Genomic DNA, 13,877 nt, shown 5'->3' with positions numbered 1-13,877 from the left:
CCAGGAACTGAGCCAGCTGGCACCTTGACCTTGGTCTTGCAGCCTCAGAACTGTGCGAAATAAATTCTGGTTGTCTCAGCCGCCCACTCTGTGGTATTTTGTGACTGAAGCAAGTGCTGACCGTCATGACAGGGCTCAGAGGTCGCCCGTCATCTGCCTGCCTCGCTTTGCCGCCCCATTTCTGGCCGGTGCCCCCAGCTGTCTCACAGGTGAAGTCCGGGCCTCCTGACAGATGCCCGTTAAGGCCCCAGGAGGACATTTGCTTGGAACTCCTCTACTGATGTGGTGACTCTTTCCAGGCAGTGATGGGGCAATGGCAATATTTTTCAGGGAGTAATGAGGATCTTTTTAAATTTTTTTTTATTTTTTAATGTTTATTTATTTTTGAGAGCAAGAGAGAGAGGGAGAGACAGAATCCGAAGCAGGTTCCAGGCTCTGAGCTGTCAGCACAGAGCCCAGCTCGGGGCTCGAACCCACGAGCGGTGAGATCATGACCTGAGTCGAAGTCAGACGCTTAACCGGCTGAGCCGCCCAGGCACCCCAATGAGGATCTTTCAATTGTTCCTTTCTGCTTCTAAATTGCAGTGTTTTTTAAAGGTTGGAGTTTTTAATACAGGGGTTTACTCCCCTCCCTTTTTTGTAGCTTGTAAACTACACTGTATTCTTTAAAAAAAAATTTTGTTTTCAATGTTTTATTTATTTTTGAGACACAGAGAGACAGAGCATGAGCAGGGGAAGGGCAGAGAGAGAGGGAGACACAGAATCTGAAGCAGGCTCTAGGCTCTGAGCTGTCAGCACAGAGCCTGACACGGGGCTCGAACTCAAAAACCGCCAGATCATGACCTGAGCCGAAGTCAGATCATGACCTGAGCCGAAGTCAGACGTTTAACCGATGGAGCCACCCAGGCGTCCCCAAACTACACTATCTTCTTGGTTGACCTGTGGCTCTTGCTCATCCACGGGTTTGGATAAGCACAGAGGAGTTTCCCTTCCTAGAGCACAGATAAGCCCTTTGGACTCGAGATACCAAGAGCCAAGCGGGGTGGTCGGGGGGCCTCGCTCGGGCATAAGCAATTGGGGAGATAAAAAGAGAAGGGGGACAGAGGGGTGCAAGGGGGAAGCGCAATGGCAGAAGCCAGAGGAAAGAAGAGGCCGAGGAGTGGGAAGGTGAACCTTTAGGGGAGCGAGGGGTGCCAACCACAGCGGCTCCACAAGTCTCAGGGGCCCACGCGCTGCCCGTGGAGGCTGCCTCTGGTCTGGGCCGGAAGCTGACTCCAGAAGCAAAGGGGACTCCAAGGAGAGGGCAAGGGCCCAAAAGTCAGGGCTTCACCGAAGGGGGCAGGAGCCCAGCCTGGCTGCCTCGATCCACCCGAGTCCTTCTAAACTAGAGCATCACCCAAGGCAGGAAGCAGGGGTGAGGTTAATATGCGTGAGAAGCTTGGCCTTTGTCCCAGCTGCTTTCACGGAACTGAGTGTTTACCTAGTCGAGCACAGGAAGGGGAAGTTGGGAATGAGGCCAGAGTCTCTTCTGTGGAGACAGAGGTTCTGCTTTATTGGCCCTCCTGATAGTGGGGGTGACTGAGACCTCGCATGCCATCAGGCACGGGCCTGATGACGACCGGGGACGCTTCTTAGGTGGGCTAAAAATAGGTTCTTCTCCAACTTTTTCCTTCACATCTCTACAGCCTACGAGCGGCTGAGGTGACGAGAACACCGCCTCCCCCCATCAAGGTTAAAGTTTGGCCGAAGGCTCCCAGTCCCTTCGCCAAGGGGAACTCGGCGCTCCCGCCACAAAGCCCACTGTGCTGGGAATGGACGCGCTTGAGAGACTCTCTCAGGACACAGCCACTTCTGTCGTCAGGAGTGACAAAAGCACGAAGGGAGCGCCCCTTTGGGGCTTGGCGGATGGTGGGCGGCCTGGCGGGCGAGTAGTGCTCAGTTATACAAACGCACAAGATGAGTGAAGTGACAGCCCCAGGCCTGGGAACCTGACCCCGGGGCATCGGCTGAGAGTAAAAGAAAGATCCAGGCTGGCCTTGGAGCTTCCGCACAGGTGCTCCATCTGGGCCGGTGAGACGGGGTTTGGGGTCAGGTCTCCAGGCTTGCAGGGGAGCCCCCTAGGTGCCCAGGCTAGGTGCCCTGGCGGGAAAGGCGAATGTCAAGGATGAGACATTCTCTTCTAGGAGAGAAACTCTGCCTCATCCATCATGATGATGATCGTGGCACAGAGTAGGCCGCAATTCAGGTGTGTGGAAATCAGTCAAAACATTGGGAAAGTTTCCATTGAAAGAGCCATCTGAGGGAGGTGACAAAGGCATAATATCTTACAGGGATGTTTGCGCAGCTTCACGTGGAGCAGGGCTCTGCGGGGGGGCGAACAGGAGACTGTGTGGGAAGGTCTGGAAGGATGGGCTCTGCCCTGGGGTCTCAGAGCCTGCGAGGGCTTTGTCTAGGGCTGGCTCTGTTGTGGCAAGACCTCAGGTGACAGCGTAGCCTGGGGCCACCTGACAGCACAAGCTGCTGGCTCACCTGGAATGTTCCTCCCTCGGTTGCCAAGGATGGCCCCCAGCATCTGAGGTGCCTGACCCGGGAGAGGTAATAGTCACCTCAAGTGACGCATCATCTTTCGGAACAAAGCCTTGGAAATTTGAGGGAATTTTTTCATAGAAAAGCAAGAACGATCTTCCTCAGTGATAAAAAAAAAAAACAGAAACAAAAACAAAAACAAGACGCACAACAGGCCTGTGTGGCTTTAAGGTACGGTCTGCTGTGGGCACCATCAGAGGGAAAGGATTTGCATGTGATTTCTTTTAAATGGGAAGGTTTCCTCGGGATGCTCTGGAGGCCCCGTTCCTGGTTTGGTTTAACTTTACAAATCCTTTCTCTGAACACGTCTGGCAGGCAGAGTTTAGCTCGGTTTGCAGTATGTAGGAATTAAAAACAATCCATTTGTATACCTCTCGAAGAATTGATCCCCCTTCCCTCGACTGCCCTCCTAAGTTCCAGAGAGAAGGGGGCAGGTGTTTGTGAGGGCTTAACTGGCCCACTGGAAACATCTGAACCGTCCTTAGACCCGACAAGTCCGAGGCCGACCTGGCCAGCACGCCCCAGCCAACCTGGGTCCCCCGGATGGAAAGCCTGCCCCGGACAGAGACGCAATCTCTTTCCAAAATCCAGACAGAAATGTTCGTTATCTCTGCTTTGGAGTCCCCCGGTTCTGCGCCCTCCCCTCAAAAAGATTTCCCTCCTCTCCTCAGAATATAGGTGGTCTTGCCTGCTATCCCTCCTCCCTCTCAGCTGTGGGAGGCTCAGAGACCTCAGTTTCCCCTGCCGAAGGGCAGCCGGGGCCCAAGGGCAGGCCGGGACGTGCCTGGTCCCCCGGGAAGGCCTCCCCACCTGGAGACAAAGCCAGGGGGACCTGAGGTGACCACTGGCAGACATAGATTACATACGGTAGCTGGAGAAGGAATGCCTGGGGTCCCCAACATTATGCATGCCTCGGTCTCTAGCCAGGAGGTGCCAGGCACAGGGACACCAGACTGGGAGGCAGCCGGCCATTTGCATACAGCCTCAGCTGAGTCTCCGTCCACACCCTGGGGGATGCGTTCTGTCTGCCTGGGTTTCATTCTTTTTTTTAATTTTTTTCAACGTTTTTATTTATTTTTGAGACAGAGACAGAGCATGAGCAGGGGAGGGGCAGCAAGAGAGGGAGACACAGAATCCGAAGCAAGCTCCAGGCTCCGAGCTGTCAGCCCAGAGCCCGACGCGGGGCTCGAACCCGCGAACCGCGAGATCATGACCTGAGCCGAAGTCGGATGCTCAACCGACTGAGCCACCCAGGCGCCCCCTGCGTTTCATTTTTAACACCCCTCCTCCATTCTCCCTGGAGGACACTGGACAGGAGTTGGGCCAGCTCATTGCCGCTGCCCTGGAAACGAAACAGGCTGTTTGCTCCATGCCTCCAAGCCCCTGTCCCCATCTCTCTTCTCTGTCTACATCTGAGCCTCTCACAAACGTCCCACTGTGCCGGGCTGAGCGTTGGATGAAGAACGAAGAAAAGGCTGCGTCCTGGGAGGGTCGGTTGTTGGCAGTGGGGTCTCAAGGCCATGGTGGCCATCCTGGCCATTGTCCTCCCTGACTCCACTTGCCAGCTAGGCAGAACCATCCGTGACCGGGAGAGCAGGGGGGGAGAAGGGAGGGGAAGGTGGCGTCCAGCGCGGGATCCAGGTCCCCTCTCTATGTGTGCGTCAGGCGGACATGAGCACCCCCCCCCCATGTCGCTCCGTCTTGGTTTTCTCGTCTGTAAAATATCCAATATTGATGTTACATGTACTGTGTGCGTGAGATACTGTGTGTGGCTGTGCGTATGTGGTTGTGTGTGTGTGTGCGCGCGCGCGCGCGCGCGCGCGCGCACGCGGTGAGGGGGTGGGGGTGGGGGAGGAAGCTGGTGAGGGTCATTTCTGAGGTTCCTTCCTGTTCTGAACCTCCTGCAGGGCTGAGTGTGGGCCAGTCTTTGATCTCTTAGAGCCCGGGGGCAAGAAGGTAGAGGGACAGGCAGCGTCTCCTCCTGCCCAGGGTGCCCCAGGTCTCTCAGAAGTGACGAAGCAGCTCCCACAGCTTCCCTGACTGCGTGGCCTTTCCCATCCCCCATGCCATTCCTCCCAGCCCTGGTCCAGCTCTGACCCACAGGTCCTGCTGTCACACCTCCGCGGTTCCTCAGCTTCCCCTCGTCCTCCCCGATGCTCCTTTGCCAAACTTCTCAAATCTGGGGGGTGAAAAGGGCCCTGGGGACTCAGGGTCATCGAGTCCAATCTGTAGTCGGACTCTGGGCCACAGGCGCCTTCCAAGGACTCCCCTAGGAAGGACCTAGGCTTGGACCCCGAGGCTTGGTTGCCTGGAGCTGAGCTCTGTGTCGTCACAGGGCCCAACGGAACAAGCGTGGCATCTTCTCGGACACAGTGTTTGGCTCTCTTCCGCCTGCGTTTCCAGACCCAACAGCTTGGCTCCTCAGCCCTCGGTCCTTTGCGCCAGTCTCCTGAGAGCCCTGTGTCATATAACAGGTGTTGTAGAGAGAAGCCATCCTGGGCCTGCAGGAGACCCCAGTTCTGTCAGGTTAGCCCGTAAACCAGGGACCAAGGCCTCTTCCCAAGAGTATCAAGAGTACGTGAGTGCACTTTGCAAAGCATTATACAGATTCGTTTAGAAATCTCCTTTCTGGCGCCGCCTTCTAGTAATTTCCCCGGCGTTCCTCTTGCCTCTGCAATTACGTTTTTAAGATTTCAACATAACTGTAATTTTAAGTCATTTAATTCGTTGTTAATAGTAGTATTTAGTATTTAAAAAAGAAGTTTTAGGCTTTTTTTTTTTTTTTTTTTTTTATGTGCCCTGGAGCCGCTGTCGCAGCCCAGGGAAGCTGGTCAGCTCACCTGCTCTGAGTCCCTTTCCTTTTGGTGACGACTCCTCGGGGCTGACATTTCTCGGGGCGGGGGGCGGGGGGGGAGGGACTCCCCAGAGTCATCGCCAACCGTTTTCTCGCTCACCCACTTCTCACTTGCCTTGCAGCCGGACATGGGGACACACAAGGGCAGGTGTGTGGGCTGTGTGGGAGACACCGGGGTCCCCACTCTGCCTTGGGTGGTGCCCTGTGCGGTGGGGACGCCCCGGTCTAGGACAGCCTTCTTGGAGCCTTGGGAGGGAAGAATGAAGAGACAGTATGTCACAGGTCCCGAACCAGCCCCAGAACCTTCCTCCTGTTCTGTTATTCAGTAAACGACGGATTCCTCTCTGGTTTAAACCATGTGGCCACATCCAGTCTGCTGCCTGGTCTTGTAAATTGCGTTTTGCTGGCACACGGGCAGCCTCATCTGTGTGCTCATTGTTGGTGGGGCTTTGGAGTGGCAAGGGCAGGCACGAGCCCGTGACAAAGGCCATGTGCCCACAAAGCCTCAAATACTGACTATCCGACCCTCGGAAGCAGAAGTTTGCTCGTTCCTGATCCAAATCGTCGGCCAGTTGGGGTTTTGATTGCTTTCAGCCGAATGCCTCTGACCCGACCTCGTAACAGAAAAGGCAGCCTCGAGGAGCTTCTTTTTCCCAGTCATGGTGTATCTTGCTCCTTCGCTTCAGGGTCGACGCCACAGCCTCAGGGTCATCGAGGTGGGAGAAGGCAATGCTTTTCCCTTCCGTGTATTTTTAAATTTTTCCAGCAGAGAGAGCTTCCCCAGAAGCCTCTCCGGAGACCCCCACCTCTTCCCTCACACCGAGCGGAGCTGGGCCACGGGCCTACTCCTAAACCAGCCACTGGCACTCGCTGGTCCCTCGGAATAATCCAGATCCGCCCGGCGGAGGGAGGCGGGCATCAGACACGAGCAGGAGAGAGGAAGGGCCAGTGTGGAGGCTGCTGGCCCCAGACTGCCGCGGCGCATATCAGTGCCTTGAACACGGAGAGCTCTTCTATGCAGAACATAGGGTCTCAGACAGTGTAGTAACCGAGGGGCAGTACACCTGCTACCGTATTCTAAGTACCTACCGGGTAGGAGGCTCGGGGCTGGTCACCCAGGGGTGGCAGCCTAGTTAGAGAGAGACGGGTACTGCTCATTTGCGACGAGCACCGTGTCGCCAAAGGACCAACGATGGTAGGAATGACACGGAAAGCCAGCCCCACATCTACTGCCCTCTCTTATTTTAATCTCAGAGACGTGAGTCATCCAGTCACTTAAGCCTCCAAGGTGGACGTGGAAGGCGCATCTGGGAGCAGAGCAGGGAGGTTTTCCATCCCACCTCTGAAACCCACCCTTGGGCTGGTGCGTATCCTGTCTCTGTGAGAACGGTGGACATTTACACAGCACAGACATTTACAAAGCCTGTGCTTTCTCCGAGATGTACACGGAATGGCTCATTTGATTCTCCAAACGACCCTGCAAGCCAGGCCTCATTACCACTCCATTTCGTAGAAGAGAAACCAAGGCACAGAGAGTTCTGGCATCAAGCTCCGCTGCGACCCCTCAAGCCACCAGGCTTTGGGCCGGCGTCTGGCTCCGGAGGCTGTGCGTTTCAGCAGCGCAGGAGGAGGGCTTCGCGAGGGATCTGTGCCGGCCGTGAGCACGAGCCGCCCAGGGTCCGGGAACCCCGGGCGTCTCTGGGACACCGTCGCTGGTCTGCCCCGGCACCCTGAGATTGACCACGGGCTGGATGAGGAGCCCACAATGTCCCCAGGCTGCAGATGTGTCTTTGTCGTCTTTAATAAAGGTGAGGGAAGGTTGGATAAGGATTCGATTCAGCAAGTTTGCAGAGCAGCTTCCGTGCCAGGATCTTCTGTTCTGCGCGGGGGACTCAGAATAAACAAGACATAGTGCTGGCCCTGAGGGACCCCGGGGCAGCGGGGGAGTCAGGCGAGCCAGCGAGTAATGGCAGTGATGAAACAACTCGGTCAGGGGCCAGGGGCCTGGAGGGACAGGAGGCAGGGGCTGCTCGGGGAGGTGACACTGATTTTGAGCCTTAAACCATGAGTGAGAGCCCCTCCCCGGGAAACCTGGGAACCCCTAGAGTTTCTTCCAGTCCCACCTTATATCTTGTAGGATTTTCCTAAGCTTTCCCACGTGGGGTTTCGTTCCATGGACGGGCCCCGGGTGGGAAGCAGCACCCTGTTACCGTGCTGTTTTACAGGCCAGGGCAGAGAGGGGCTAAAGTGACTGTCCAAAGCCTGAAGGTTGGAGCTCAGGTCTGGATAGACTCAGAGGTCACCGCCTTTTCCACCAATCTGGCCTTGGGTCCCTGAGCAAGGCATCACTTCTTTGCAAAAATACTGACTAGGTTCCTGCTGTAAGCTGGGCACCATGTCGGTCGCTGGAGATTCAGTGGTGTCCCAGGCGGGCAATGTCCCTGTCATTGTGAGGTCACACAGGGGCACGAAGGGAGATGCCTGCTCCCGGGTCAGATGTCTGGGAGGGAGCACGGGTTTTGGAGGAAGGCTGGGACACGTTCTCTTCCAGGGAGTAATAGTGATCCCGAGTGTCACAGGCATCCGTCCGTACCCCATAAAGCTGTGTTCGATGAACAAATGAAGCGCACGTCGCAGTTTATAAAGCACTAGGAGGTCTGCCGAGTGACGAAACTGTGAGATCATTTATTCCAGCTCCATAGACCCAGCAGCCAGGAAGCATTTCTCGCCTTAGGTGAGAGCTGGTGGGCAGTCTATCTTCTCCGGCTTACTGAAGACGAGCCGGATGAGGCATCTTGGAGGGAGACTCCCGGGCTGTCATGTGGCAGGTGCTGGAGACATAGAGCTGAGTAGTAAGTAGCCTCTGCCCTCAAGGAGTTCAGGGGCCGGTGACGGGTGGCTCAGAAAGCCGCGTTCATTGATTCAATCAGCAAACACGTATGGCTTGCCTCTGGCTCTCAGGGCTGTAGCAGCCCAGGTACAGCGTCCCCACTGCCACAGAGCCTACCTTGCAGAGTCTGAGGGTGGGGACAGATCTCGGGCAAGCGGCCCTCAATGCCTCACTTGGATTTCCTGCCTCACCTGTCACCTGTCACCGTCAGAATGGTCTCCACCCCATGCCCTGGCTATGTGGCTGGTTCCTGTGTCTTGCCCCCATACTCCCAGGACGTGACATCGTGACAGCGCACGGCTCTTGTTATCCTGCCATCCCAAGTGCCTGGCACGTAGCGGGAGGGCGATAGCGATTTTTGAATAAATTAAATAAGCCAAAACCCAAGTGTACAATTGGAGCTGGAGATAGTGAGGGCTCCCTGGGAGAGAGAGCGTGGTGAGAGACGCGCAGGGCAGTGCTCCCAGGAGCCACTGGGGCGGGTACCGGAAGGCCAAGGGGGGAGCTGGGGTTGAAATCGGAGGGGGTGGCCACGGGGGCGTGGCAGGCAGGAAACTGGCCGGGGTCGGATCTCTAAAGGAAGTCTAGCCTGCAGGGGAGCGCGAAGGAGGGATTGGCTCCGTCTGTGGACGGGGGAGGAGGGGCTGGGTGGGGAGGTCCCTGCCAGAGGTGGCATCGGAGCTGGTCCCCAAAGGAACCAGGGTGTGTGGCCGGGGAAGGAGAGGGCATGCCTGGCGGTGGGGCTACAGATGCAAAGGCCGAGAGGTGTGAGAATGTCGTGTTCTAGCATCAAGCAGCCTGACAGCGTCATGGGCAGGGCCCGTGGGGAGGGGTGGATACGTGGGAGCCGGTCTCCAAGAGAAACGAGTAACATCTAAGTTAGGATCCTCTTAGCAGGTTCGGCGGGAAAAGCAGGTGGTGACAGGTTCCCATGAATTTTTCTCTCTTGGCCTTCCCGCAGCCACCGTGGTGTGGACGACTGAGCTTCGGCTCTGTCCCTGAGCTTCTGAATCCTGATGAGGGGAGATGGGCCAGACGGTCTCTAAGCTCACGTGCAGCCCTGTCCTAAGATTCTTTTCACGAGCCCAGTAATGGTGGAAAACCAGTTACCCGAGAGAAAGCCCTTAGTCTCCAATAAGCGTTGTCCTGCTGGATTGTTCAGGGTGATTCAGGGCACGCCTTGCTCTGTGCTCATGACAGGGGCTCTTCCCTCCTCCTGGCTGGCCTCAGTTACTCCGAGACAAGGCAGAGGATGAATGTTAGGCATTCCGTGGCATGCTTGAAGTCTGGGGCTCTCGCCAGGCCCAGGTTTAACTGGCCCCATTCCTGACGGTTCAGGAGAGGGAGCTTGCCGGGTCCTGCCTTCCGAAGGGAGTACATCACCATCCGGAAACTGCATCCCCTGAGCTGAAGGATCTTTGGAAGGCAATAAGAGAGATCGCCTGCATCAAGTTAAGAATAGGTTGGTCTCAAAAATAACTAAACATTAAAAGAAAAAAAAAAAAAAAGAATAGATTGGTGACGGGCAAGGAAGGAGTGGCACTGTAAACACTACAACCTTTTTAATTTTTTATGTTTATTTATTTCTGAGACAGAGAGAGACAGAGCATGAGTGGGGGAGGGGCAGAGAGAGAGGGAGACACAGAATCGGGAGCAGGCTCCAGGCTCTGAGCTGTCAGCACAGAGCCCGATGCGGGGCTCGAACTCACAGACCGTGAGATCATGACCTGAGCCGAAGTCGGTCGCTCCACCGACTGAACCACCCAGGAGCCCCTAAATACTACAACCTTTGCTGGAGGAACTTTGGATGTTACTTTGTAAGAGCAGCGCGGTAATGCTTCACAACTTGTCAGAACGGGCAATTTGCCTGGGTACAAAGTGTACGATGGCCAAATGATTTTTCTGAGCCATTCGTAAAATTTAGCCAATAAAGTCCTGTCTTTTCTCAGTGCTGTCGTACGTGGTTGTGCAGGCCTCCCAGTGCACACCCTGTGCAACCATACATGGAGGCCGGGCTATTCTACAACGCACGTATTCTACAACATTTATTTAGTAACTTTTTTTGTACTAGGTACGTGGTAGGCAATGGGGATAAAAAGTGAGCCGCAATAGGTCTCAGCCCTCAGGGAAAGACAGACGGGTGGGACTTCATGTAGGGCAGCGTGGTAATATTACAGAGCCTGGTTTGGATCACCCGACGGAAGAGCCAAGAAGCGTTTGGAGATCTTGGAAGGCAGGAGATTTATTTCACACCGGCGGGCTCAGAAGAGATCACCCTCCAGAGGTCTGAGTCCCGAGCATAAGCGTGGGGGACAATTTTAGTCTGTTACTTCCGCATTAGTAATTTAGCGCGTGGCTGGCAAGCGGGGCAGGAAGAACCCGGAAGGGGAGTCTTTGGGCCGGGACCGAAATTCCCCTAATCAGTCCTGTTGGCCATCTTATAACATAATTTTTCTCTATCAGTAGCCGTTTTGATAGAAGATTCCCGGAGGGTGCTGTGGGAGGGTAAGGAAGGAGCCCTTAGCTTGGACTTGGTGAGTGGTGGCGAGAAAGAGGCCAGGAAAGCGTAGCAGAGAGAGTGGTTCCCCACATTTGCGACGTTCTCCTGGCCCAGAGAACTTGAAAGACCTGCTAAACTGTGCCATTGTCCTTTCAAACCCTGCCCCTGGATCCTCATACTTCTAATAGCATGGCAATATCACAAGTGAGTTTTCTCTTCCCGGAAGAGAATGCCTGTCCCTGGGGATGTGGCTGGAGGCAGATCAAGTGGGACCAGGAGCCTGCTCCGATATGCGGCTGTTGGGTCTGGGTGGCCTGCCCTGCCCCCACCCGAGGTCAGGGGGGTGAGCAAAAGGGCCGTGCCAGCCAACTCCAGTTGGCCAGGATTTTAATCTCACCCTGTCTTCGGTGGGAATCGCTATTTAGACAACGCGTCAAATGTTTTTCAAACCACGAAAACATAACGCAGGGGCACATCTCTGACCCAGACGGCGGGGATCTTGTAATCGACCAAGACCCATAAGTAAGCTAAAGGCTCTGGGGACCCCCGGCAGCTGCTCTCAACTCCGGACAGCGAAGTGAATGTATCAGAGGGACCCCCAAGCTCTCACTCATAAACGTGTGGACTCCCATGCTGACCAACCGGCCTGTCCTCTCAGGGATGTGACTGCCAGCTCCAAGCTGTCAGCACAGAGCCTGACGCGGGGCTCGAACTCACGGACCGTGAGATCATGACCTGAGCCGAAGTCGGCCGCTCAACCCACGGAGCCACCCAGGCGCCCCTCCCTCTTTTCTTTTAGGACTGAATTTGGAGCGGACTTCTTTGGGAAACCCTTCGTATCCCTTGCTCGGCTGGGCAAGGGGCTCGGCTATGTACTTCCAGGGATAACCCCTCACCCAGGGGATCTGAGAACTGATCTGAGCGTCCTGATTCTTCCCTGGGTCTTTCCTTAGACTGATTGCTGCTCGAGGGTGCGGCGGGGTGTTGCTGATCGAGTCGCATAGAGCAACGCTCAGAGAAGGCATTCAGTCGATGTACGCCGAACGCATGAGAGGAAGCTGACTTCCCAGGGAGAATTAGAAGAAATCAGTTATTTGCGTTTCAGATGAAGTCAAATGTGCTGTTAATCAGGTTGGAATGCCTTCAGCTGCAAGGACATAAAGCCTCAAGGAATGATGTTGTGTCAGAGAAATGCGTCTGTTCTTGTGAAAGTGCCACGCCCTGCATGTAACTGCAGGGGGGGGGGGGGTGGCGTCCTGGTGATGCTGGGAGGGGAGCCATCCATAGCTGGGTTTGCTTTTAGCCCTCCTGATAATTCCGTGAACCATCTAGACCTCTTTCCGTCTTAACCAGCTGGCATCGATTCCAGTTGCCTAAAACCCACGCGTACCCTCGAATCTGTTTTTCTCGTGCTCAGTTACCGAATGTTAGAATTAGAAGGGATAACAAGTTTCACAGTGGAAATGTCCCCATGTAATGGAGAGAGACCGAGATGCTCAAATCGCATCACTTAGAGGCTAAGCGGGACTCAACCCCTGGAGAGCAGGGTTGCTTCCACTGACCCAAGCTGCCCAAGGCCAGCTGAGCAGAGAAACAAAGTGGAACAGGCAAGCCTGATAACCGGACTTAAACCTTGTCTACCAGCCTCCCAACGAAGCCGTGTAACCGTCAAATTGCCTGCTTGTAAACGGCTTATATCCCAAGAGGGCCCGGCACAAATTTCCTCTGCTCTCAACACAGCCAGCTGTGCACGTGCAGAGCCTGACCTCTCGGTGGACAGCCATGGGGTCAGGAACGCGCTGTCTAGCGTCTGGGCCTCGGGCCTCGCAGAGGACCACACTCCACAGCCCTCGGATTTTCTAGCAGTGTCCATGGTAGCATTTTTACCTGGAAGGTGTAATTAGATCCCTTGAGTTTTCTCTTTACGGGGGTTTAACTTCAGGCTTCGTCTGAAGCATTATTACCCTGGCAGTGGGCCTGGCACCTTTTGGAGCTGCATTCCATCTTGCAGGCTTTGGGGACCAGTAAGTGCTGGGAAGCTCTGATGGGTCAATTGGCTGCACTATTAGTGGTCTGTGGCGGGGGTGGGGGGGGAGAGGCACTTCTCAGGGGGCCTGAGTCACTGAAGCAGTAGCAACTGCTTCTGGAGCAGGGATCCCTGCTCGCCAGGCTACCTCTAGAAAGGTGCTGGGGAGAGATAAGGGGTAGGAACCGCTTTAAAAGTTAATGAGCTGGGCGAGCCTCCCAGGGCTCTGTCTTCTAGGCAGCTTTGCAGCACTTTGAATTTCCACTCCCAGAGGCGGGGCTCCCGCAGAGCCCAGCTGGCTTTTAACCCTTTCAGGCTCCTTACACCCTCCCACTCCTGTAAAGAAGGCGCCCCTCTGGCCTCTTCCAGGACTCGTCCACTGTTGCGCGTCTCTGTCTCCGGTCATTGCTCTGGGAGATCCCAGCCTCCCGGACCAGCCGGGCCCCGAATGCACATCACCGTTCCCTGCTGCTGCCCTTGACCAGATGACCGTGGTGCCGCGTCCCTGCTGGCCTTTGCCGCTCTGCCTCGCCAGGCCCCAGGGCCTGCCTCTCCCTAGCTCACTGGCTGCACTGCAGCCTGCTGGACCATGAACACCCCAGAAGCTCAGTCCCAATTTCAGTGATGAGAACATGGAGTGAGGGCCCTGGGCCCGTGAGGGACCAGGTGGGAGAGGGGGGCTGGTCAGCCTGGCTCGCTCATTTAGCTGAGCCCCTGGGCAGGAAACCACTCTCCTCAGGCCTCAGGGCTGTGTCTGCAAACTTGCTCTTGATCTGTGGTGTAGGGGAGGAAAGACAATTTCTCTCTACCCTTCCAGGTTCTTGGCTGAGATCCTATAGCAAAAAGGCGGATTAACGGGAACAAAGTGACAGAAGCTTAATAACGTGTGTATCTCCTATATACATGGGAGATACTCGGGAAAACAGAATAAGTCCCAGAAACGGCTGAAGCTGTTGCCTTAAATACCATCTTTAGCTCAAGACAAAAAAACAATGTTGGGGAGACAGGTAGGAAAGCCTGT

Source organism: Acinonyx jubatus, chromosome D2, assembly GCF_027475565.1.
Source record: "Acinonyx jubatus isolate Ajub_Pintada_27869175 chromosome D2, VMU_Ajub_asm_v1.0, whole genome shotgun sequence".
NCBI classification, from domain to species: domain Eukaryota; kingdom Metazoa; phylum Chordata; class Mammalia; order Carnivora; family Felidae; genus Acinonyx; species Acinonyx jubatus.
This window is presented reverse-complemented; position numbering follows the sequence as displayed.